Source organism: Camarhynchus parvulus, chromosome 6, assembly GCF_901933205.1.
Source record: "Camarhynchus parvulus chromosome 6, STF_HiC, whole genome shotgun sequence".
In the NCBI taxonomy this organism is placed as follows: Eukaryota; Metazoa; Chordata; class Aves; order Passeriformes; family Thraupidae; genus Camarhynchus; species Camarhynchus parvulus.
In genome coordinates, this window is record NC_044576.1 from 3,704,191 (window position 1) to 3,726,210 (window position 22,020).

The window sequence follows — 22,020 nt, forward strand, 5'->3', positions numbered from 1 at the left end:
TGTTTTCTCCTCTGTGCCTGGCCAGCTGAGTTGATGTTCTTAATGAACTACTCCTTAGCTGTCTTAATTTCTGACTGCTGCTCCTTAACTCATGGTCCATCAGGGCACAAGTGAATTGAGCAGCATCATTTATAACTGTCTGCAGGGAACTTTCCTTGGCCACTTTATTGAGTGGCTGCCAGTCTAAAATCCTTTTATGATTCTTCCTGTTGGACTTCTTGTACTTAATGCAAACAATCTCCTTTAACCTCATAACTTTGTTATCACCCTCACACTGTAATTGTGCTTTAATGCTGCCCATTTGTGGCTGGATATAAGCAAATATTTAAAATAATTGTCCACTCTAGAAAATGTTGATTGATTTCACAGATTGTTTTGACTTCTGTTTATTAACTCCCTGGGGATGCTGTTTCCATGTCCAGGACATCCATTTAGGTCTTTCCAAGGTAAAAGGTTGGAAAGCAGATCAGAAATCCCAGGGAATGCTGTGTTTCTTCACGTGGTTCCATGTCATGGCTGTGTGTTGAAGTCCAGCCTGCAGGATGTGATGTCATGCTGATAAATTAATGACTTGTGTTTATATGAAGACTGAATAATAACCCAGGCATGGGATAATAACCCAGGGAGAGCTTGGCCCTTCTGCTCTGAGCTTCCCAGAAATTGTGATGTGGATCAAGTTTTGCCTGCCTCTGCTTTGCTGCACTTTTCACCATGAGTATTATGGGGTGGGAGCCTTGCATTCATGCAGAGACACCTTGCAGAGGGGTTTGGATGTGTGTTCCTGACACAGGCAGCTGTGGGGACACGGAGCTCCCAGCCTTTGCCGGGTGCAGGTTCCAAACTCTGGACTCACTGCACGTGCAGAACTCATCAGAGATTACCTTGGAGGTCCCTTCCAAGCCAGGATGGAGCCTTTCCACGGTTCTGTGCTCACTGTTGGATTTCCCAGGCTGGAACACCGCTGTGTTCCCTGTGAGGGAGTGGTTGTGGTGGCAGGGTGGCTTGTGGCAGGCAGAGGCTTCCCACCCTGGCACCCAGGGGAGGAGGGCGCACCTCAGAGCTGTAACCTCTGATCGCTATCACTGAACCTCTGCTTTCATTTCCAGAGAAACCCAGGCTTGGGGTTCATCTGTTCCAAGTGAGCTTTCTGGGCTGATTTAATTAGTGGCTGGTAAAGAGCAGTTTTTTTCTATTGCTGTTAAAGAGCAGTCTCTTCTTCCCTCACCTTGTCTTCATATTCCACGTTTAAAGGGTATTCCATGAGGTTTTGGAGACAGGCTCTGTGGTTTGCCTGGCAGGATGGGGCCTTATCAAGAGGGAAATAACAGCACTGAGGGAAACAACATCACAGGGAATGAATATCTGTAATCTTCTTTTAGGTCTGGCTTATGCAAAGCTTTCATGACATTTTCTGCACCCCTAAACTGGAGTAACTTCTGCAGTGACTCTGTCAGCTGTGTCAACAAACTTTGTGTTTGAGATTGAGGAATTGTTGAGTTTTATTTTTATTTAAAAACAAGAGGCAGCAGAGGGTCTGCAATAGACTGAGCTGAAGTGGGTCTTGCTTTTGGGAATAGCTGGAGGACACTTGCTGGTGGTGAACAGCCAGTGCACTGACAGGATGGGTGCAGACAGCTGGAAATGCTCAGACTTGCTTGCTTCCAGTACTGCCCTAAATTGGGATAGCTGGGATAGAGCCCAGTGCAGCTTGTGGGGTGTATTCCAGTGTAACATTTGCACACCAGCCTGCTCCCCGTTCAGTTAGTGCTGCTCCCTGTTGGGAAGAAGCACTCAGGTGTTGTGGAGTCTCTTTGCCTGGGATTGCTGGATTTGGGGGTGCTGGGGCAATGCTTGAGTGCAGAATGGTGGTGTAGAGTTCTTGCACCCTTTTGTCTGTGTGGCGTTAATGGTCATGGAAGAGGCCCCACAAACTTCAGCTGGAAGGGAGGAGAAGTCCATTTATTTCCACAGACACTGCAAAGTGACAGGAGAAGAATTTGGAGAGCTGAACATGCTGATGCTGCTTTCTTAAAAGTGGGCAAAGAATTAAAATAAATAAAAAGAGGAATGGTTTCTTCAGTGGCATCTCTGGAGGCAATGTTATCTTCTGGTTCTGAGGATTTGTTTCCTTTCCTGGTCTGCTTTAAAAACATTTCCTTTTTCATAAAAGCAGTGAATTACTCCATGGACATTTATGTGAAGGAACTGCTGAGTGCTTAATAACCTACTTATTTTATTTGGGCTGGATTTTTAAAAATGAAGTGTTCAAGTCAGGCCCTTAGAAGACAGATTGTCCTGCCTGATTGTCTTGAGCAAAGTCCCTTTTTGGTTTTAATTGGGGTTTTTATTGCTGTGATTTACAGTGGCAGAGTGAGGGCAGCACCGTTCCTGCAGTGCCTCAGACAAGTGGGAAGAGAAGGAGAAGGAGCAGAGCTATTCCTTATCTGGACACTTTCTTAGGTGCTTACAGAGCTGTGTACTTAAATAATTCCTCCATGGCAGTGTTGGTGTGCAGCAAAGCCACATGGGTTTAAGCACAACCTTTAATACAGATATTCTCAGTGTGACTTTGCAGATATTCCCAGGTTTGGTTTGACACCTCTGGTGCTGCCTCTTGGCATCAGAGTGAGGGTGGTTTGTGCAGTTGTGATTATTAAAAATAATCCAGGTTATTTTTAATCCTTTCCCCTGTCAGTTTGTTGAGCAAACTTCCAAGTGGGGGATCAGGACAGCCCTTCCAAGTGTGGGATTATGGGGACAAGGATATCTCTCAAAGTTTAGGATTGTGGGGGATAGGGACACCCCTTCAAGTGTGGGTTGTAGAGGACAGGGATACCCCTCAACGTTTAGGATTGTGAGGATTAGGACACCCCTTCAAGTGTGGGTTGTGAGGGACCGGGACAGCCCTCAAAATTTGGGATTATGGGGACTGAGACACCCTTCCAGGTGAGAGATTGTGGGGATTGGGACACCCCTCAAAGTTTAGGATTATGGGGACAGGGAGACCCCTCCAAGTGTAGGATTGTGGGGACTGGGACACCCTTCCAAGTGTGAGTTGTGGGAGACGGGGGTACCCTCAAAGTTTAGGATTGTGGGGGACAGGGATATCTCTCAAGGTTTAGGATTGTGGGAGACAGGGACACCCCTCAAAGTTTAGGATTGTGGGGACAGAGACACCCCTCCAAGTTTAGGATTGTGACGATTAGGACACCTCTCCAAGTGTGGGATTGTGGGGACAGGGACACCCCTCCAAGTTTAGGATTGTGAGGATTAGGACACCTCTCCAAGCCCTCCCAGGTCCCAGGTGTCACTGTGCCAGGCCCTGCTTGTCCTGCAGGACATCCCCCTGCATGTTCCCCTCCAGGATCCCATTTCCAAGGGCTGCTTTTCCCAGCACAGTGCCTGAAGCCGGAGTCAGGGATCAGCATCCTCCCAAGGGCAGGGCAGGGAGGGAGAGCTGGCTGCAATTCCAGCTAGGGGTGGTCCCATTCCAGCAATTAGGAGGAATTAATTGCTTGGCCAGAGCCCCAAGATATTGCAGATGGCTTTTAGAGGGATGGAACAGATTCCTAATACTGAGGTGTGTCCAGTTTTGGAGAGGTGGATCCAGAAACTGCGTTTTTGCCAGACATGAGGCCAGCTGGCTCGTCACATCTGCAATAGAAAAGTTTCTTTAGCTGAGAAATGGGATATCTTGTACTGCTGATATTTCTGAGGACGAGGGAGCTTAAATTTCTTGCTTACATTGGGAACTGAAAGCAGACAATCAATCCCCACTGAAATGGGGACAAACTACCATTTTCAAATGAGTTTGTTCATTGTCATGACTTTGGTGGTTTTATGCAGTGTTCCTCTTGCTGTTGAGTTCCTGTTATCCCTTTTGAACAAGGCATCTCTGCATTCCAGGGAAGGTCTTTTCTACTGATAATGACTCCTTGCTTCTGAGCACAGGATTTGTCTGCAGCCCCAGCAGCACTTTCTCATTTTATGGAAGATTTAGCTCAATTTTCCACCCTATTTTCTCTTAATTTTTAGCAAAAATACATTGCTTTGTTCAGGTCAAATTTGCAAATATATTTGTGGAGCTCAGTTTTTCTCTTTCCTGCCAATGTAGTGCTTTTGCACCTTTCATAAATCATCTGATGAACTGCTGAAGCTGGAAGAGACTGTTTGGCATTTACAAAGCTAATGGAAAACTTGAGTAAAGGATGCGTTGCAGGAAATGGCCTCTCAAAAAGGGAAGTAGTGCAAAAGCCAGTTCTATTTTCCTTGTTCCCAGACTTGTTTGGAAGATATTATTAAGATATTGTTAATCCCTCACATCTGTGCAGGTGCAGCCTTCAGACTCCCAGCTGGGTATTTTAACAGGAGCAAACCACAGCAGGGAATTCCCTCCCCCCTGTTCCAATCCAGTATTTTGGTTTCTTTAGGGAGGTGGTGTATCTTTCAAAAGCCACAGTTTGGTAACTGGGTGTCAGAGTTTACCACAGAAACTTTCAGGAGAAAAAAAAAGAGGAAGGCAGCTCCTGCTGAAATACCAAAACCACTGCAAAACCAAGTGTGAAAACTTTGGGGTGGGATGGTGGGAATGGGGGGATGCTGAGGGGGAATGGATGGGACTGGAGGGGTCAGAGGTAAATCACAGCCTGGTTCTGCTCAAAGTGAAAGTGTTGTGTTCGTTATTGCAGCTGTCGATGCTGGGGCGTTGAGGGGGAATTCCAGGAGAAGCTGTGGAATTCCAGGAAAAGCTGTGGAATTCCAGCCAAGTGCCCCTGCAGAACAGCCAGCAGGACTTTGCCAGGTGCCAGATCTCATGCTGACAGTGCATGGCCAGCTTTGCCTGTCCCAAAGGGATTTTTCCATGAGGAAGGCAGAGCCTTAGCTAACAGACTGCTCTCCAAAGCTGACTCTGAAAGGATATGTATTTTTTAATATGGAATTTCTACCTGTACAGCCATAAAATCCTGGGAAATGCCATCCTTTACCATTTGTTTACCTGCATAGGAGGATTGTTGCAGCAATGCCTGAAAGAAGCAAGATTAAAAAGCAATTACTGTAGCCAAGCAGGGGTGTGTTGTCCAGAAAATACCTTTTCCAAGTTAAATTCCTTCTCCAAGTTGATGCCTTTGAGGCCAAGACAGAGGGTAAAAAACTCTGAGCACGTGAAACAAATTTCTGCTGCCAACTATGGGAACCTCTGAAAGTTGACAGAACTTCTGTAGCTGGAAGTTTCAATTTGTTTAATTTCTTTTGCTTCCTTAGGGCTCAGCTGTACTTGTTTTGTCGAGTTAGTTTATTTATGGACACATTGTGCTGTTCTTCCACAGGAATGACCTCTCAACTCCAGCAACTTGTTAATGTTGGTGTCAAGCCTGTTTCAAATCTCTTCCTGAGGTTTGGAGGTTTTTTTCCATCAGTCTGGGGATGTGTGGATGTTTAGCACAGAGCAATTGCTGCTCTTACAGCTGCTTTCTACTAATTAAACACACAGCTGATTGTCACAGGTGTCATCTTGTAACTTTACCTGCAGCAAATGAATCAAGTGCAAACCCAGCTTGGATTCCTTGTGTGCAGGTGGCTCATTTATTCTTTCTTTGCAGTGGCCAGAAGAATCTCTTTTCCCAGGAGACTCGAGTCAGTGTCAGGAGAGAAATGTTCCTGCTGAGTTTGATGTGAGGGGCAGCTGAGGGCAAAGCCTTGCTGGGAGTTTGAGGTCTGTGGTCCCTCTCTGAGCATGATGCCCTGGGAGCAGCTTTGCTGGGAATAAAGCACTCCCAGCACCTGGAGAGCACATCCTCAGCCTCTGGACAGCCAGGGAGCAGGCTCTGTTTGTGGGATTTGGGAGAATAAAGCACTCCCAGCACCTGGAGAGCACATCCTCAGCCTCTGGACAGCCAGGGAGCAGGCTCTGTTTGTGGGATTTGGGAGAATAAAGCACTCCCAGCACCTGGAGAGCACTTCCCTTGTCTCTGGACAGCCAGGGAACAGGCTCTGTTTGCAGGGATCAGGCTCTGTTTGTGGGATTTGGGAGAATAAAGCTCTTCCAGTATGTGGAGAACACATCCCCTGCTTCTGGACACTCAAGGAACAGGCTGTTTGTGGGATTTGGGAGAATAGAGCACTCCCAGCACCTGGAGAGCACATCCCCAGCCTCTGGACAGCCAGGGAACAGGCTCTGTTTGTGGGATTTGGGAGAATAAAGCACTCCTAGTACATGAAGAGCGCATCCCCTGCTTCTGGATACCCAGGGAACAGGCTCTGTAGGATTTGGGAGAATAGAGCACTCCCAGTATGTGGAGAACACATCCTCAGCCTCTGGACAGCCAGGGAGCAGGCTCAGTTTGTAGGATTTGGGAGAATAAAGCACTCCCAGCCTGTGCAGAGCCACCCTGGAGTTGTTTTCCTGTGCCTGTACCTGCACTTCAGCTCCCTCCTGCTTCCCTCTGATGCCTGTGGCACCAACAGAAGAAGCAACATGTGAGACAATTTGAGTGTAAGAGCAGAAATGCTGCCTCACTTGAGCTGCACTTAACCCCTGGCTTTAAGTGGCTGTGAGAGGGCTGTGAGACGTGCTTAATACGTTTAAGAAATAAAAAGCCTGGCTGCCAGAGAGGGGAGGAAGGAGCTGCAGCAGAGCTTCAGGCTGCTGAAGGCACTTTTGGGTGTGCATCCCTTCCTTGCTGGCTGGCTGGGGTGACAATGGGCTCTCCAGCAAGAGAGCTGCTTCAGGAGGAGCTGTGCTTGCTAATGGGCACTTGGCTGATTTTTCCTCAGCCTTTTTTTCTGCCTTGTGCAGGATTTGCTGCCCAGGTCTCGCTGTGGAGCTCTTGCTGTGATGTGGTGTGTTGGGTTTGGTTACTTGGAAAGGAGTTTCACTCACTTCTGGCTCCTCCTAGCAGACGTTTCCCTGCTCAGCCACCACTCAGGAGTCACCTGCTCAATATTCCTCCCCCACACCTGACCCAGCTTGTTCAATCCTGTTCTTTCCCTGTGAAGCAAGAGACAAAAAAACCCCCAGCATTTGCTGTAGTTCACAAAGCTCCCAGATACATTTAGGTTGGAAAACACCTCCCAGCCCATGGAGTCCAAGCTGTGCCTCATCCCCACCTTGTCACCAGCCCTGAGTGACCTCCCTGCCCACCCTTTCCAGGAAGAAATTCCTCCTGATGTTCCACCTGACCCTCCCCTGGCACAGCTTTTGGGATGGTGACAGGCTCTGTGCCTGCTGGGAAGCCACATGAGAAGGTGCCATCCATGTGCCAGGACAAATCTTGGCTCCAGAAATACTCGGTGTGAGGTGAAGGTGTAGCTGTTTAAACAAAACATCAAGTGGAAATGTCTTATTTTTGGTGTTTCCAAGTTTGCTTGCAGCTTTTGTGCCTTTCTTTCTGTCCTGCATCAGGGGTTACGACCTAAAAAAAAAAATGTGTTGTGCAGAGGAGTGGGAAATGAGACAGCATCACTGATTTCAGGTTTTATTGCAGTGTACACACACACACACACTCTGTGCTGAGAGACTTTGTGCTGGTCAGGGAGCTCCAGCTGGGGCTGAGCAGTGCAGGCTGTCACCACCCAGCTGGGACTGAGCTCCACACCCCAAATTGAAAAAAACACGATTTGGAGAAGGCAAAAATGTTGTTAGAGTTTCCCTGAGGTGAGGATAACCCTTGCAGATCTCTGAAAGGGAAGGGACAGATTTATTTGCTGTGCTGCCAGGCTCTGCAGTGGTTTGGAGAGGTCTCAGGTGAGGTGGCCGTGAGCTGCTCTGTCACCACAGAAAGGGCACTGTGCTGGGGCTTGCTCTGCCTGTGCCACACTGATGGCTTCATTGGGACACTTGTGTCACTTCCCTGGTGTTTGGAGAAGAAATGGAAGTGTTGACATTGAATTCACGGGTCCAGGGCAGCTCTGCCCGTTGCTCTTTGTGCTTTGGCAGCAAGGACAGAAATCTCTGTTTGAGCTGGCAGCTGGCCCCAGCTCTGGTGCCTCTTGCATGCTGACTTCTGTGTGGCTCAGAATGACTTTCCACAGCTTTGGGAAGTGTCTTTGGACAAAGAGGGAGGGAGATCTCCTTTATAAAGGTGATGGTGGTGCTGTGTGAGCCTTTTGGTGTATGACAAGCCTGCCTTTCTGCCCCTCCAGTGCTCTCAGAGGTGTAAAACAGTTCTTAGCCCTCCTTTTTTCTCTTAAACTAAGCACTGAGGATCTTATGTGAGTTGCTGACTGTGTAGTCTGTACCTCAGGAAGTGCTGCAGCTGGGTTGGTGTGTTGCATTTAGGCAAACCAGCTAATTTTGGCACTTTGCATGCCTGGTGTGACTACTTTTCTCCCAGGTGTAAGGGAAAAAAAAAGGGAAATAAAGTCTGGTTTAAAATCACACCAGGCAAATTCCAGCTTGGAAGACAGCACGAGTGAGTGAAAGTCTGTGTATTTTGGGTTTTTTTTCTGTTTATACTTGGTTAATTCTACTGTTGCAGCAGAAAGAGGTAAGTCCATGAATTAATTAGGCAGTTTATGGATGTAAGGAACTGGTGCAGAACCAGCTGCTGGTCGGGAATTCCCTGGCAGGAGGAAAACAACCAAACCATATCCCAAAAAAACCACGGATCTGGAGCTCTGGGATGGTGAGCCTGTAGAGATAGATAAGGATTCAGCTCAGGAAAATGCATGAATTGATAACTGCTCCAAAACCAGTGGGGTGGGAGATAACTGTCCTCTGCCTTCTCCCAAAGAATTCCCCAGGCTCAGTAGGGTGAGCAACAAGGTCCAGCACATTTTATTTCCTCTGCTGAAACAGGGATTGTGTCTACTGCAAATGAGAAGAGCTTTGAGCTGGAAAATGAGCTGCTTTTAGGCAATAACATTCTAAATATTCCTGTCCTGCAGTCCTGTCCCCTTGGGATAACTGGGATCAGCTGAATTGTGATTGTTGTTTGTCTCTGGTGGTGACCACTGTGGTTGATTCCTCTTGTTTTGAACAACAGCCTTGCTGAGTGCTTGGGGCAAAGTTGTGTTTTAAGGTGGGTTTCAGGGCTGGAGGACAGCAGGTGATTTGCAGGCTGGCTGGATTTCACTCCTGGAAGGGAAATTGTGGGCCAGGCTGCAGGGAAATTCCCTTTATTTTGATAGTGGTTCTCTAGAGCTACTTACTGGGGAAGACCCCATAAGTTTTGGGTTTCCCTGCTGAACCCTCAGGTTTTTCCTGCTGTTTGGTCAATTATCTGCTCTGAAAAAGTGAGCAAGACAGAAATTACAGCTTTGCTGTGACAACGCTTTGCAGCCCATTACTAAGAGATGACACTTTTTGTTTGTGGCTTTGCTTTAGCAAAATAATCCTTCATAGCTGCAAAGGCTTAAGGAAAAAAAAAGTTTCTGGCAATATCTGTAGGAGTTGCAGTTCTTTGCTGTGCAAATGCTGAAATCTACATCTTGCTTTAATGTTTCTCAGAGTTAAAATATTTTTGGACAAACAAAGCTTTTCACATACTGTTCAAAGTGCTTACAGGCAACCTTTACCCCCGGAGTGGAATGCAGCCACGGGGAAAAGTGCAGTGGGAACAAGGATCTCTAACAGAGTTGATGGCCAGGAGTGGGATGGAGTGGGGCAATATGTCGTATTTAAATGTTAATTTTGATTGGCATATCACATTCCAAGCTATTTATTGTATGAAAAATGACTGGCGTGCATAAGCAGATTATTTTTTTTGTTTGTGGAACAGTCTGCAGTCAGCTTTTCTCCCCCAAATTTCCACTGGATATTGCTGGGTAAGTAATTAGGAACAGCTAGAAATGTGCTGGAAAATCCTAGTGTGGCATCTGAGGAATCATGGAGGAACCTACTGAGCTAAAATCTGCTTTGCTTCCAGAGGAAAAAGCACATTTCTGGTATTTGCTGATTTACGCTAAAGAACTTCCAAGTCTCTCCTACTTGCAGAGTGGAAGAATTTTTTCCCAGCCTGGTGTCTGTGAGAGAGCAAACCCTCCCAGCTTGTTAGGCAGTAATTAAACATAGCTGCATGTCCTGGGAGCCAGAAAAAGGGATTTTTTTGCACTCCTGTGACTGGGAAAGGTGGGATGAGGCAGGGACTGGAATCCCAAGGAGTGGCAGTGGCATTGAGACTCCTCTCTTAGGGACGTGTCAGACTCCTTGCCAGAGAATGCTGTGGATACAAAGAGTTTCAGTGGGATCAAGTTGCAGGGAGTGGAGGGAAGCTGAACAGCTCTTGGGATGAGAAATTTCCCAAAAAGTTGCTAAATCCATGCTCAGGAAGCTCCTGGAGCTGAAAGTAGCCAAAGCCTCAGGCAGAGCCTTGTCTGGTTGGGGCAGTTGAGGTGCTCTGAAATGTTCATTTAACTGTTAAGGCTGAGCAGCTTTGAGGGTTTGGGTTTGGGTCATGGTTTATTTTTGCTTCTTCTCTGTGCTTTTGCTTGTTTGTGGTTTTTCTATTGCACGAGGCTATAAAGGAAATAAAACCCCTAAAGCTAGGGGTGACTGACTTTGAGGCTTGTAACAGTGGAGGCAAAACCCTGACTTTGCATTGAGTGTTTGCAGCACCAAGGGGAATCTGCAAAAAGTCATCCCTGGTCTTGGCTGTGCTGACTCCTTCCTAGAGGTGCCATGGGGGCCACACTTTCCTTTTTCCCGTTTTTCAGCCTTTCTTTGATGGAGTTTTCCTGGGCAGGAAGGTGAATTGCAGAGGTTAACAAGGGATAATTGCATGCTTGGAAGTTTGCTGGTCTGATATCAATACAATTATTGTGCAAATCCTCACTTTAGATGGGACCCACATATGAAATTATATTTTAAGAGCTCAAAGAAGCCTCCTTTATAAATTTTAAGTGCCAGCAGCACATTTTTTATACTCAGAAGTTTTAATTACTGAAAGCTGCTTGGGCTCATTGTGAGGTATTTGCCACTTGAGCAGAATGTGTTTAGGTGTGTTTTTCCCCTAAAAATTTTCAGTGGGGCTCTCAGGGTTTCTTCATGGCACAGGTTGTTTTTAGCTGTCCTGAGAAGTATCCCCTGGCCTCCCTGCCCAGGAGAGCCACAGCATCCTTGCGGAATTGTGGAGTTGGCTGTGCTCCACATGTCCTTGGAGCGAGCTCTGTGCCTGGGGTGGCTCACAAAGGGGACATTCAGGCGGTCACCAGCTCAGGATCCTGTCCCCCTGAGTCTCCACTAATGCTCTTAACCCTGCTGGGGCTGGAAGAAAAACAGCCAGCAGGTCTGGGCTGCTGCCCTGCTCCTTTCATATTGGTCTCTTACTACATTGATGTGTCTCTTTATTATTATTATTATTATTATTATTATTATTATTATTATTACTACTACTACTACTATTATTATTATCATCATCATCAATCATCATCATTATATATAATATAATATATAATATATAATATAAAATATAAAATATAATATATAATACATTACATTGTATATATTATATAATATATAATATATAATATATCATTATCATATATCGTATATCATATATATCATATATCATATATTATATATTATATAATTAAATAACATTAATATAATATAATATTTATATGAACGATATTATTATATTAATAAATATGATAATATATTATTATATTAATAAATATATTATAACCTAATATAATAATGATAATAATTTAATATAATAATATAATTGATGTTATATATAATTGTTGTTATTATATTTATATTATTCTACTTATTATACTCAGCTCTAAACCTTTGTGTTTACACTTTTTATTTGTACCAAAATTTAAATTGAAAGGGACTTCCTGTGAAACAAAGCACCTCACTGTGGCTGGGGCTTTCACAGCCATTCTGCCCTTGCTGGTGAACAACTCCTATAAACAGATTTTTCGATATGAATTGCAGGAACAGGTTGGATTATGTTGTGTGAGGAAAACGTAAATTCTCTAATTAGATGTGGTCTCTGCAGGCTGTAAATGACTCTGTCTCTCTGCTCTGCCCATCCTCCCTTTGGGATCTGCAGGGAAGCACCAGGAGCCATCCTGGCCTCTCTCCTCCTTCCCAGGCCATCACACCCCTGCTCTGCAGGAGTCATGTTCCACTTAGGGAAGTCTCATCCTGCTAGGGATAGTTCTGGTGTTAAAAACTTGGAAATCTGATCCTTGAGGACCTCTTTTTCTGGAGGAATTATTGTGATTCCTGTCTTTGCAATGGCCGAACCTCAGCTCTTACCTGTTAAAAGGTGGGATTTGTCTGAGGTGCTGTTGATTCAAGGCACTTGCAAAATGGGAAGAGCTAAATTCAAACTGCTGTGGCTCGTTTCTGATTCAGTGGATAGCCTGACAAGCTTTTGGCTGTGAAGTCATGGATTTAAGTACAGTGGGAATTCTGACATTATCTAGAGGTCAAGGTGAACCCTTCCTGTCTCCATCTCTTTAGCAGGAGCTTGTCCAGACCAAGCCTGTCATGGAGTCCTCAGCTTTCATCCCATCCTCCTGCAAAACCAGAATAGGTACCAGTCACAGGAAAATGGTTCATGAGATGCCAAACACCAGCTTGATTGGTGAAATAAAGCTGTAGAATAAGCAAGGTGAAGTGGTTCCTGTTGGTAGTGGACAACAGGAAACTTGTCTGATGTCATTGCAGTCCATAACTCTGGTCATTCCCTGAATTCCTTATCCCTAACAGGTCTAAATAATCAGACCCTGCATTTTTATCTTGATGGGTCTGGCTGTGCACACCCTGACAAGGCCTCAACAGTGAGCAGTTGCACTGTGTTTCATGTTATTAATGTTTTCTGACCTAGCCATAACTTGCTTTCTTAGAATTAACCAATCTTTCTTTTTCTCTTCAAAGTATTTTTGGGTGACTCTGGGGAATTCTGAGCATCTCACCCTTTGGGGACAGTTGAAAATATCTATCAGTGTATGTACCAAGTCACTTCTCAGTGTCCAGGCATCCTTGTAGGGCTGAGATTTCCATGGGGCACTTGGCTCCCTAAGGGGTGAGAAGGATCATAGCAACACTGGGGCCAGGTTTGTGGAGAGGAATGTGCCCTGCAAGGTGTTTTTTGGAAGGATGAGCAACAATAAGGTGGGGGAGGAGGTCTGGGAACAGGAATGATTATTTTGGAAACAGGGAAAGAGTCTCCTGCTGCAGAGGTCGGGTGTATTCAGGTCACCGTGATACTGCAAGAACTAAGAAAAAAATAATCCCATGAACAAATCCTACTAATTCACATAGTTATGTTGTTGTTGATTGCAGTAACAAATTTTTTCACTTTTTGGGACACTAAGAATGAGTTTGCATCGTGCTGCCAGGTCTCCTAGCAGCCTTCCATGCCCAAAAGATGGAAGGGATGTTTCTGGGCTGCCTCCCTGAGTTCATCACTGCACTATTTAGTGGTTCCCTAGTGCAGATCTGTCTACTTAAACTAAATGAGGATCATTCCTTCCCTTTCACATTGCTATTAGCTGGATGATTTTATTGGCTCTGCAGGAAAAGAGCAGAGACAAGCAACTGTAGATTAGGAACAATTTGCAAAATAGTTCCCTGATTAGCACGCCTGTGGAGATGTTTTTCTGTGTAAGGGCTGCACCACAAATTTTACTGGCTCCCTACACTCAAAGAATTAACTGTGAGGGGGATTAAAATGACATCTTAGACATCAGCTAAACGTCCTCTCAAAATCCCTTACGTTGTCACTAAATCAATTAATTTGATTTCTTTAATCCACAAGCAAACTGACTTGGTGAACTTGTGTGAGTGATCTATTTAGGCTGAATTTCTCCAGAGTATTTTAAAGAGTACTTCAGTACTGGTGAAATGGTGCAAAAAAAAGCAGTGAAATATGGAAATACCCTGTGCCAGGCTGCTCTAGTCGTGGGGGTGCCTTCTCCAAGCAGCATTCTTCAGCCCTTACAGACATTCCTGATCCCTGCTGGTTAAATGGAATAAGAAAATAACACAAGAGCCTGCTCTTGCTCTTTTTGACATGGTGCTGCTTGTGTGGATGTGGGAAGTGGGAAGGAAAAGACACAGGAGAATCCTCAACTCCAAAACTTTGCTGATGAGCAGCACGAGGAGTTTGTAGACTTCTGTAAAGTCTACAAAAGTGGCCCTCAGCACTCAGATGTGGCCTCTTAACTCTCCTAAATCCTGGTTTGCTTTTAATTCCACATGGATAATAAGGATGGTGGCATTCACCTGGGAAAGATTTGAATATTAATGAGAATCCTGCAGCTCTCCACTGGCTGTGACATCTCCAGATGCATCAGTCAGAGGTGGAGCTCCCACTCTGAGCCTGCTGCAGGCTGTGCTGCGGACACTGTGCTGGAAAATGGGGAAGCTGCTGGGAATAAGGCAGCAGAGCTCTGCAGGTGTCTTGGTCCTGTTGCCTGGTGGTTCTGAGCTGTGCTGTGACACAGAGAGCAAGGCTGGTGCTAATTTCACTCATGAATCCTCACAGCATCAAAACCTCCCAAATTTCTTCTCAGCTGGTGCTCCTGCATGAAGGAAATGCCACAGCATTGCTGTCAGAGCAAGGGGTGGCACAGCCAGAGCTGAGCATGGTCATGTTAGATGCTGAAACTCACGGAATTCACAGAAATCACTGGGTTGGAAGAGACCTCCAAGATCATCGAGTCCAATCCAGCCCCAACACCTCAACTAAACCCTGGCACCCAGGGCCACATCCAGTCTGGTTTTAAACACATCCAGGGATAAAGTTCTGCCATTCTGGAACTTTATCACCCTTTCTGTAAGTAGCATTGGGCAGGATGCTTTTCCAGCCTAAATAATTCTGTGGCACAGCTTGTCATTTATGTGCAGATATTCCCCAGCTCAGCATCACTTAGCAACTCCAGGAGCTGCGCTGTTTCCACAGGGATACTGAGTTTAGGGAAACAGAGCCCTGAACCTTCAACCAGCAGAAAGGTGTCCCTCAGGGGAGGGAGGAGTTTGGCATACAGGCTCATTGATTTGGGGAAGACAACCCTTGTGTTTTCTGCAAAGTGTATTAGCAGTGTTGGGCTAATACAGCGCAGAGCTCTAATCAAACCTTGCCACGCAGTCCTGCTGCCAGCATAGCTGCCAGTACCCAAACTGTCACTGTGAATTGCTCCTCCTGTCCTCTCACCAGCCCAGCAATCATTCTGGAAACGTGTCCTTGCAGCTCCATGGAGAGGAGAGGCAGAGGCTGCAGCTGTGAGGGAGCAGCTCGGGGTTCTCCCAGCAAATGCTGCTGATTCACAGCTTGCTCATCAAACATGTGTTTGTGTCTGAGCACCGCTCTGGGATCCATGAGAGCTATCATGGCTGGAAGAGGGGGCAGGCAGGGTGTGGAGCTTCCTCCCGGCGTGGCTTTCGGGGCTCAGCAACTCTGCAGATAAGCGAGTTTGATAAGCCTGGGAGGGCTGCTCTGGTGAGATAATGGCCAGTTACTCATGGAAACAGGGCCTTCCTGGCATGGCTGACACCTCTCATGATCCTACAGGAGGCTGGAAAGGCTTTCTCTGGCTTTTCCATGGCTCTGTCCCTGGATTTTCCATGGCTCTGTCCCTGGATTTTCCATGGCTCTGTCAGATGGACAAAAGCTGTTTGATTTCCAACCTGTGGCACAGAAGAATCTTCTGGCGTGGTGACACCTCTCATGATCCTACAGGAGGCTGGAAAGGCTTTCCCTGGCTTTTTCATGGCTCTGTTTGTCCATCTGGACAGAGCCTCTTCCAGCCTGTGGCACAGAAGAATCTTCTGGCCTGCAGGTGGAGGTGCCTGATGTTCCCTTCCCCGCAGCACTCACTGAAGGTGAAGCAGTGTAAAAACTCAAAAGCAAATTTACAAGCAGTCCTAAATGTAGCTAAAAAGGAGTCTCAAGAAATTAGAATTACCAGGCTTCCATCTGCTTGTTTCCTGGCAGACAGCTCTTTGGGTTTGGTGCTGCTTGAACAAGCAGAATTGGATTTATTTATCCCCCCTTCCTCCCCAACTTGTATTTGAGTGGAAGTGTATGAATTGCACCAGCTAATGTGAATGGAGCATGGAGACCTCTGCTTTTCCTCTATCTAAGAGTGAAAGCTGAGTTGGAAGAGCCCTGTGCAGCACAGGGCTGGTTCCATTCCAAATCTCCACCTTGGTTTTGCCTCCCTTGGAGGCTGGAGGGATGGGATGAAGAGTGGCTTTGCTTCCCAGGGCAGGATGAGTGGGTTGTGTGCTGCTGCTGGCAGAGCTGGCCACAGGCATGGGGAGAAACCTGGTCCCTGGTGCTGCCACCTGAGGATTTTGGCCATGAGCATTTTGGGTTTGCTTCTCTTTGCTTCTTCCTCTCTCTCCTAAATGATTCTGGTTGTTTTGGAGACTATCAGGAAAGACTTCCAGCTTTCCTCCTTCGCTCCCCCTCTGAACTCTGCAGAGTTCAGAGCCAGGGTCACTTGAGCAGCTCCCTTCAGAGCAAGCATTGAGGTTAATTTCTTTACTTGGGGCTCCACGTGGCAGTGTGTGTCCCATGAGTTCTCTGGATTGCTCCTGTAGTTAAGAAAAGGTGCTCTGGGTGTAGCAGGGTGGTCAGCAGCCTGGAAACCCACGTTGTTCTGGGGATGGTGGTCTCCTCCTTTAGTAATTTCATATCCTCTGAACAGAGAGAGACATGGTTATCCCAGGAAAATCCTGGGAAGCTGTGTAGAAGCTGTGGAAAACTTAACTCTTATCTCTCTTTCTATAAGCATTGGTTATAAATATGGTTCTCCAGAGTGTGCTATTCACAGTTCACCAATAATGTGAGAGAAGATTCCTTAAGGCCAATCAGGTCTTAGGTGCACAATTGTTTCTGTAAGAACTGTAGATTTCTAATAATAAAGTGCCTTTTCATGGCTTCTGAGGATGGAGTCTCTGTATCACTTCTGGCTGTCCCCAATACCCCTTTAGTGATATCCTCCAAACCTCATCTAGGCCTGTTTGGACACAAGGATATTCTCTTTTTCTGTGTCCTGTGGGTAATACTATTTTTAAAATGTAGCTTCTCTAACCCTGGCAGTGCCCAAAGCCAAGTTGGATGGAGTTTGGAGCCACCTGGGACAGTGGAAGGTGTTCCTGCCATGGCAGGGGTGGAATGAGATGAGCTTTGAGGTTCCTCCCAACCCAGCCCATTCCATGATTCTATGTTAGCATGGCTTTCCCTGTATATCCAAACTCTTGTTAGACCTTGAGGTCATCTTCACACTGAAACACCTCCTGGTGCTCTAATGAAGGCTTGCTGTTAGCTCCACCTCTCCAATGTCCTTATTTTTATTTGTTTGCTCTTTTGTTAACAGTGACTCTCATGACTCGGTGAGAAGCTGCCAGCAGCAGGTCTGAGCTTCCACTCTCCTGTTCCAAATGAGTTTCTAAGCTGATGCATCGAGTGCTCTGGCTAGAAAAGCAGTTTCAGGTAGGTCAGGACATCTTGCATTTTGCATTTTCAAGCGTGTTTTGGAGTGATGTGTTCATTCAGTACCTTGTTTACTGTGACCTGAGCTGGGGCAAGTTCTTGTTATGGACATTTTGAATATTTCACAAACTAACTCCAGTATTATTAAATTGTAAAATCTTAGGGAAAGACAGCTGAAAGATCTCTTAGATCAGTTCCTTCTGCCTGCTTGCAGGGAAGGATGACTAAGAGCAGACCTTGAAGGTGTAGATGGTGGATAAATGCTCCCAAAACTCTGCTTGTAAGGAGATCTTTGCCCTTCTGGCTGTGGAAACTGGAGTGATATTTGTGTAGACAGCCAGAATGAGGGCTGGAATATCTGTGTTCTGTTCCCAGCTCTGGCTTTGGCATGGATAAATGACCTGCAAAGAGAGAATAAACAGGGTGGATGCCCTTTATTGCTGCTTGTAGTTGTGTTGTTGTCTTTCAGGAATCCTTTGAAGCTGCGTGAGGATTTGCTGAAAGGCATCTCATAAGATTTGTCATGGTTTTGTTGGGTTTGATCCATGCTGGAAAGCTCCGTGACTGATTGAAGAGGTAGAGGGGAGGTGTAATGAGAATCAGAAAATAAAAGTGGAGTTTTGGGTGTAAAGATTCTGGGGAAGAGTGTTCCAAAAGCTGTTATTTGTTTGTGTGCAGCCCCAATGTCCAGCACCTTGAGTGAGCCAAGTCTCTCATGCCTCCCATTCCTAGTTGGGAAAACTTTTGCCTTTTTCCTGAGAATATTCTGGAATATTGGTGAGCCTGGCTGATTGTGAGAGGCTGTGGTGGGAGACAGAGCAGAAAAGCACCTTTCAGTTGTGATTCTTCCTAATCCAGCTGAATTCTCCCTGCAGAGAGAATTCAGGGAGCTGAACACCTTTGTCTTTGGAAAATTTGGGTTTAGCCCCTCTCCAGTGGCTGTCCCAATTCTGCATCTCTCTGGATCTCAAAGGCTGCATAAATAAGATGTTCAGTGGCTTTTCCACAGAATCTGTAAGAAATGCCACCAGAAATCCTGAGAAAAATGCTGTGACTAAACACCAAGGCTGCTGAAATTGAGGGAAATGATATTTTTGTGTGTCACAGGTCAGGTGAGTGATGAGCAGGTTTTTTGCACTTGTTGCTCTCTGAAAGCTGCCTCTGTGTCAGTGTTCTGGACAAACTGTAATAATACCAAGGCTTGTTTACAGCAGTTGTGAAAAATTCCTATTTTCCCCACCCTTCTTCAAGTGCATCAGTGTTGGGAGCAGGAGACACTTTGAGCAGACACCTGAATCTCCTATCAGTGCATTGATTCAGCTTCTGTTTGCTCTGCATCCAATACACAGCAGTGATGAATAATGCAGGCATCTATTACTTAAAGTTTAATGCAGCTTTAATCAGGCTTGGACATCAAGAGGTGCAGAGGAGGCTGCTCTGCTCTGTGCTGAAGGGAAAAGATTCAATCCAGGTGTGGCTGGGTCTGTGTTGTTGGGTTGTTCCCTTGCCCAGGGCTGTCACTGTCCCCTGGGCTGGCCCTGCTCAGGGACCCCCAGGGCTGTGTCCAGTTCTGGGTCCCCAATGCAGGAAGGACCTGGAGGGGCTGGAGCGTGTCCAGGGCAGGGAACGGAGCTGGGGAAGGGGCTGGAGCCCCAGCAGGGGCTGAGGGAGCTGGCAAGGGGCTCAGCCTGGAGCAAAGGAGGCTCAGGGGGACCTTGTGGCTCTGCACAACTCCCCTGCCAGGAGGGGACAGCCAGGGGGGTCGGGCTGTGCTGCCAGGGAACAGGGACAGGACAAGGGGAAAGGGCCTCAGGCTGGGCCAGGGGAGGCTCAGCTTGGCCAGCAGCAGGAATTTCTGCATGCAAAGGGTGAATTGGTTCTTATCTATGTTACAGTCTCACAAACTCTGAGTTCTATAGGACTTCACTCTAACAAACTAAAAATGGAGCTCCATCTCTCTCTCTACAAGGCCTTTTAAGGATAAATTGTCCAATTAAGAAATGACACCTGAATTATTTTTACTTTTAATTCAATAACCAACCACCCATGGCCTGCAATGCAAACGTTCTTATCCAGTTACACAAAACAACCCAAACCCATGGAGAAGAAGGTGAAGAAGGACCAGCCTCTGCCTGAAAACATTCATCTTGTTTATACATATTACTGTATTCTAAAACCTTAAACTCTAACTTTTCTACCATTTGATATTCCACTTCTATTCAAACTCCACACCCATAATCCCAGTTCTATCATTCCATTTTGGAATTCAATTTCAGGCCTTGGCAGGGGCTGCCCAGGCAGCTTTGCAGTGCCCAGCCCTGCAGGTGTCCCAGGAAGGGCTGGAGGTGGCACTCAGTGCTCTGGGCTGGGGACAAGGTGGGCCCTGGGCACAGCTGGGACTCCATGGGCTGGCAGGGATTTTCCAGCCTGAAATAACTGTGTGATTCTGTGGCACAGCTCATCATTTATGTGCAGATGTTCACTTGCAGCTGCCTTGGTGTCTGTGACCTCTGTTTTTTGCTGTATTTATCTCAATCTGTGACAGCACAGGTTCTGTACTCAGGGGGTCAGAGTGCATGTGGATGACTCTGCTGTGATCCAGGGATCTCACAGTGGAATTTTAAGGCACTGCTGTCTCTTCAATTTTTTTTTTTTCTTCTTGGTATGAGTATTATTTTTTTAAACAAAGGAAAAACATCCCTTTCATCAATTGTTCCCTTTGCAGAAGTTGAGCCTTAAAATAATCCAGGAAGCCTTTTGTTATATAAATATACTCATCCTCCAGCTTGGCACTGAATGTGCTTGACAGAGCTGCTTGCTGAATTCTCTTTTAAACTTGAATTTCAGTGGCTATGAAGGAGAAACCCTGGGCTCAGAGAGCAAAGCAAGCCCTGCTTGCTGTGTAATCACAGTGTAGCAGGGACTATTTAGAGCAGTGGAAAGCAGGGGTTTATGCCTGGAACTCAGTTTCTGTGTCTCAGTGATTTTTTGTTTCAGCTTGTTACAGCCAGGTACGCTCATACCTACCAAATTTAGCTCCATGGGAAGGGAGCATATGTGCAGTCTTTTGAAAATATTCCTGCTTAAGTTGTTTGCTCAGGAATAGAGTTGTGTGTGAATACAGCAAGGGTTGGCATGGTTAACAGTAAATTCCAGTGCAGAGCACTCAGTGGTGAGATCTCCCAGTTGAGTGGGCAACAGGTGGCTAAAGCAGATGTTTAAATAGAAAATGAACAAAACATCACCACCTAAAAAATTCCCACAAACTCAAAAATCCATCAACCACAAAAACTCACCACCCTGTGAATTTCAAATAATCTTGGTCAGAAGTGGTGGCTGTTTCCCGAGTGTTGTCCTGTGCCCGTAAAAGCACCTTGGGGGGAATTTATGAATCATGTGGAGCTTTTCTGTGTCCCGTAGGCCACACTTTGATTGTGACATTGGCTTTCTAAGTGACACCTTTGGTTTGTTTTGCTGCAAGCCTGAGCTTGAAGCTGCTGCTGACTGAGGAGGTTGGACTCAGTGCTCTTGGAGATCTTTTCCAAGCTAAATGTTTGATGATTCCTCCCAGCTTTTCACAGAATCACTAGGTTGGGAGAGACCTTCAAGAACATCAAATCCAACCCAGCCCTAAACACCTCAACTAAACCGTGGTGCCACATCCAGTCTTTGTTTAAACACATCCAGGGATGGTGACTCCACCAGCTCCCTGAGCAGGCCATTCCAATATTTTATCACTCTTTCTGTGAAAAACTTCTTCCTGATATCCAACCTGTATTCTCCCTGACAGAGCTTGAGATGCATTTATCAGAACTACCCCAGAGAAGTGGGGATGTTCAGAGGATGCTGCAGGATGTGCCTGGCTGGTTTTGGTACAAACAGGGACAGCTTCCACCATCCCAGGTTGCTCCAGGCCCCATCCCGCCTGTCCTTGGACACTTCCAGGGATGGGGCATCCACAGCCTCTGCAGGCAATGACATCTTTGCAAAACTAAAGGTTTAATGGAATTTTGGAGCAGAGATTTTATACACCCACTGTTCAATTTGTTGGATCAGTCGAGTTGGGTTTTGGTAGATTTTTGAGCTGCTTTATTCAGTGGCTTGGCATGTTCTGGGTGCTGTGGATAATTTCCATCTTGTCTCCTAATTTATTTGCCTTCAGACATGTAAGCTGCTCCTGTGTTTCCAGGAAAATGGAAAGGATGTGCCAGCAGGAAATGGCTGCAGTTAATGAAAATGGGTTGTACTTGCTGATGATGAATCCTTCATCCAAAGAGGGAACGTTCCCTCTCCAGCTTTGTGGCCTGAATTAGCATCTGACTGTTCCTTTGTCCTGGGGCTGCCTCTGAATGACTCTGGGATTGATTCATGGCTTAGGGCCCCCAGTAATGGGATTTCCTGTGAGGGTGTGTCGCCAGTCCTTGCACAGGTTCAAAGGGAAAATGGGTTTTCCCTCCTGTGTTGCATCCTCTGGACTTGTGCCCCTTGGCTTTGGCTCCCTTTCCTCCCTGCCTCTGGAACCCTCGAGGTTTCACCTGGGATTTGAGGATAAACTGTCCAATTAAGAAATGACACCTAAATTAGTTTTAGTTTTAATTCAATAACCAACCACCCATGGCCT

The 22,020-nt window shown here is 46.2% G+C and overlaps 1 protein-coding gene across 1 annotated transcript in view; it reads left to right on the forward strand.

Annotated features, from left to right (window-relative positions):
- The window catches only part of SGMS1 (sphingomyelin synthase 1), a 90,223-nt gene that overhangs the window by 7,252 nt on the left and 60,951 nt on the right, over nucleotides 1–22,020 (forward strand). The window contains 1 exon segment of the mRNA XM_030951404.1: nucleotides 17,284–17,399. The gene's annotated coding sequence lies outside the window, so the exon portion shown is untranslated.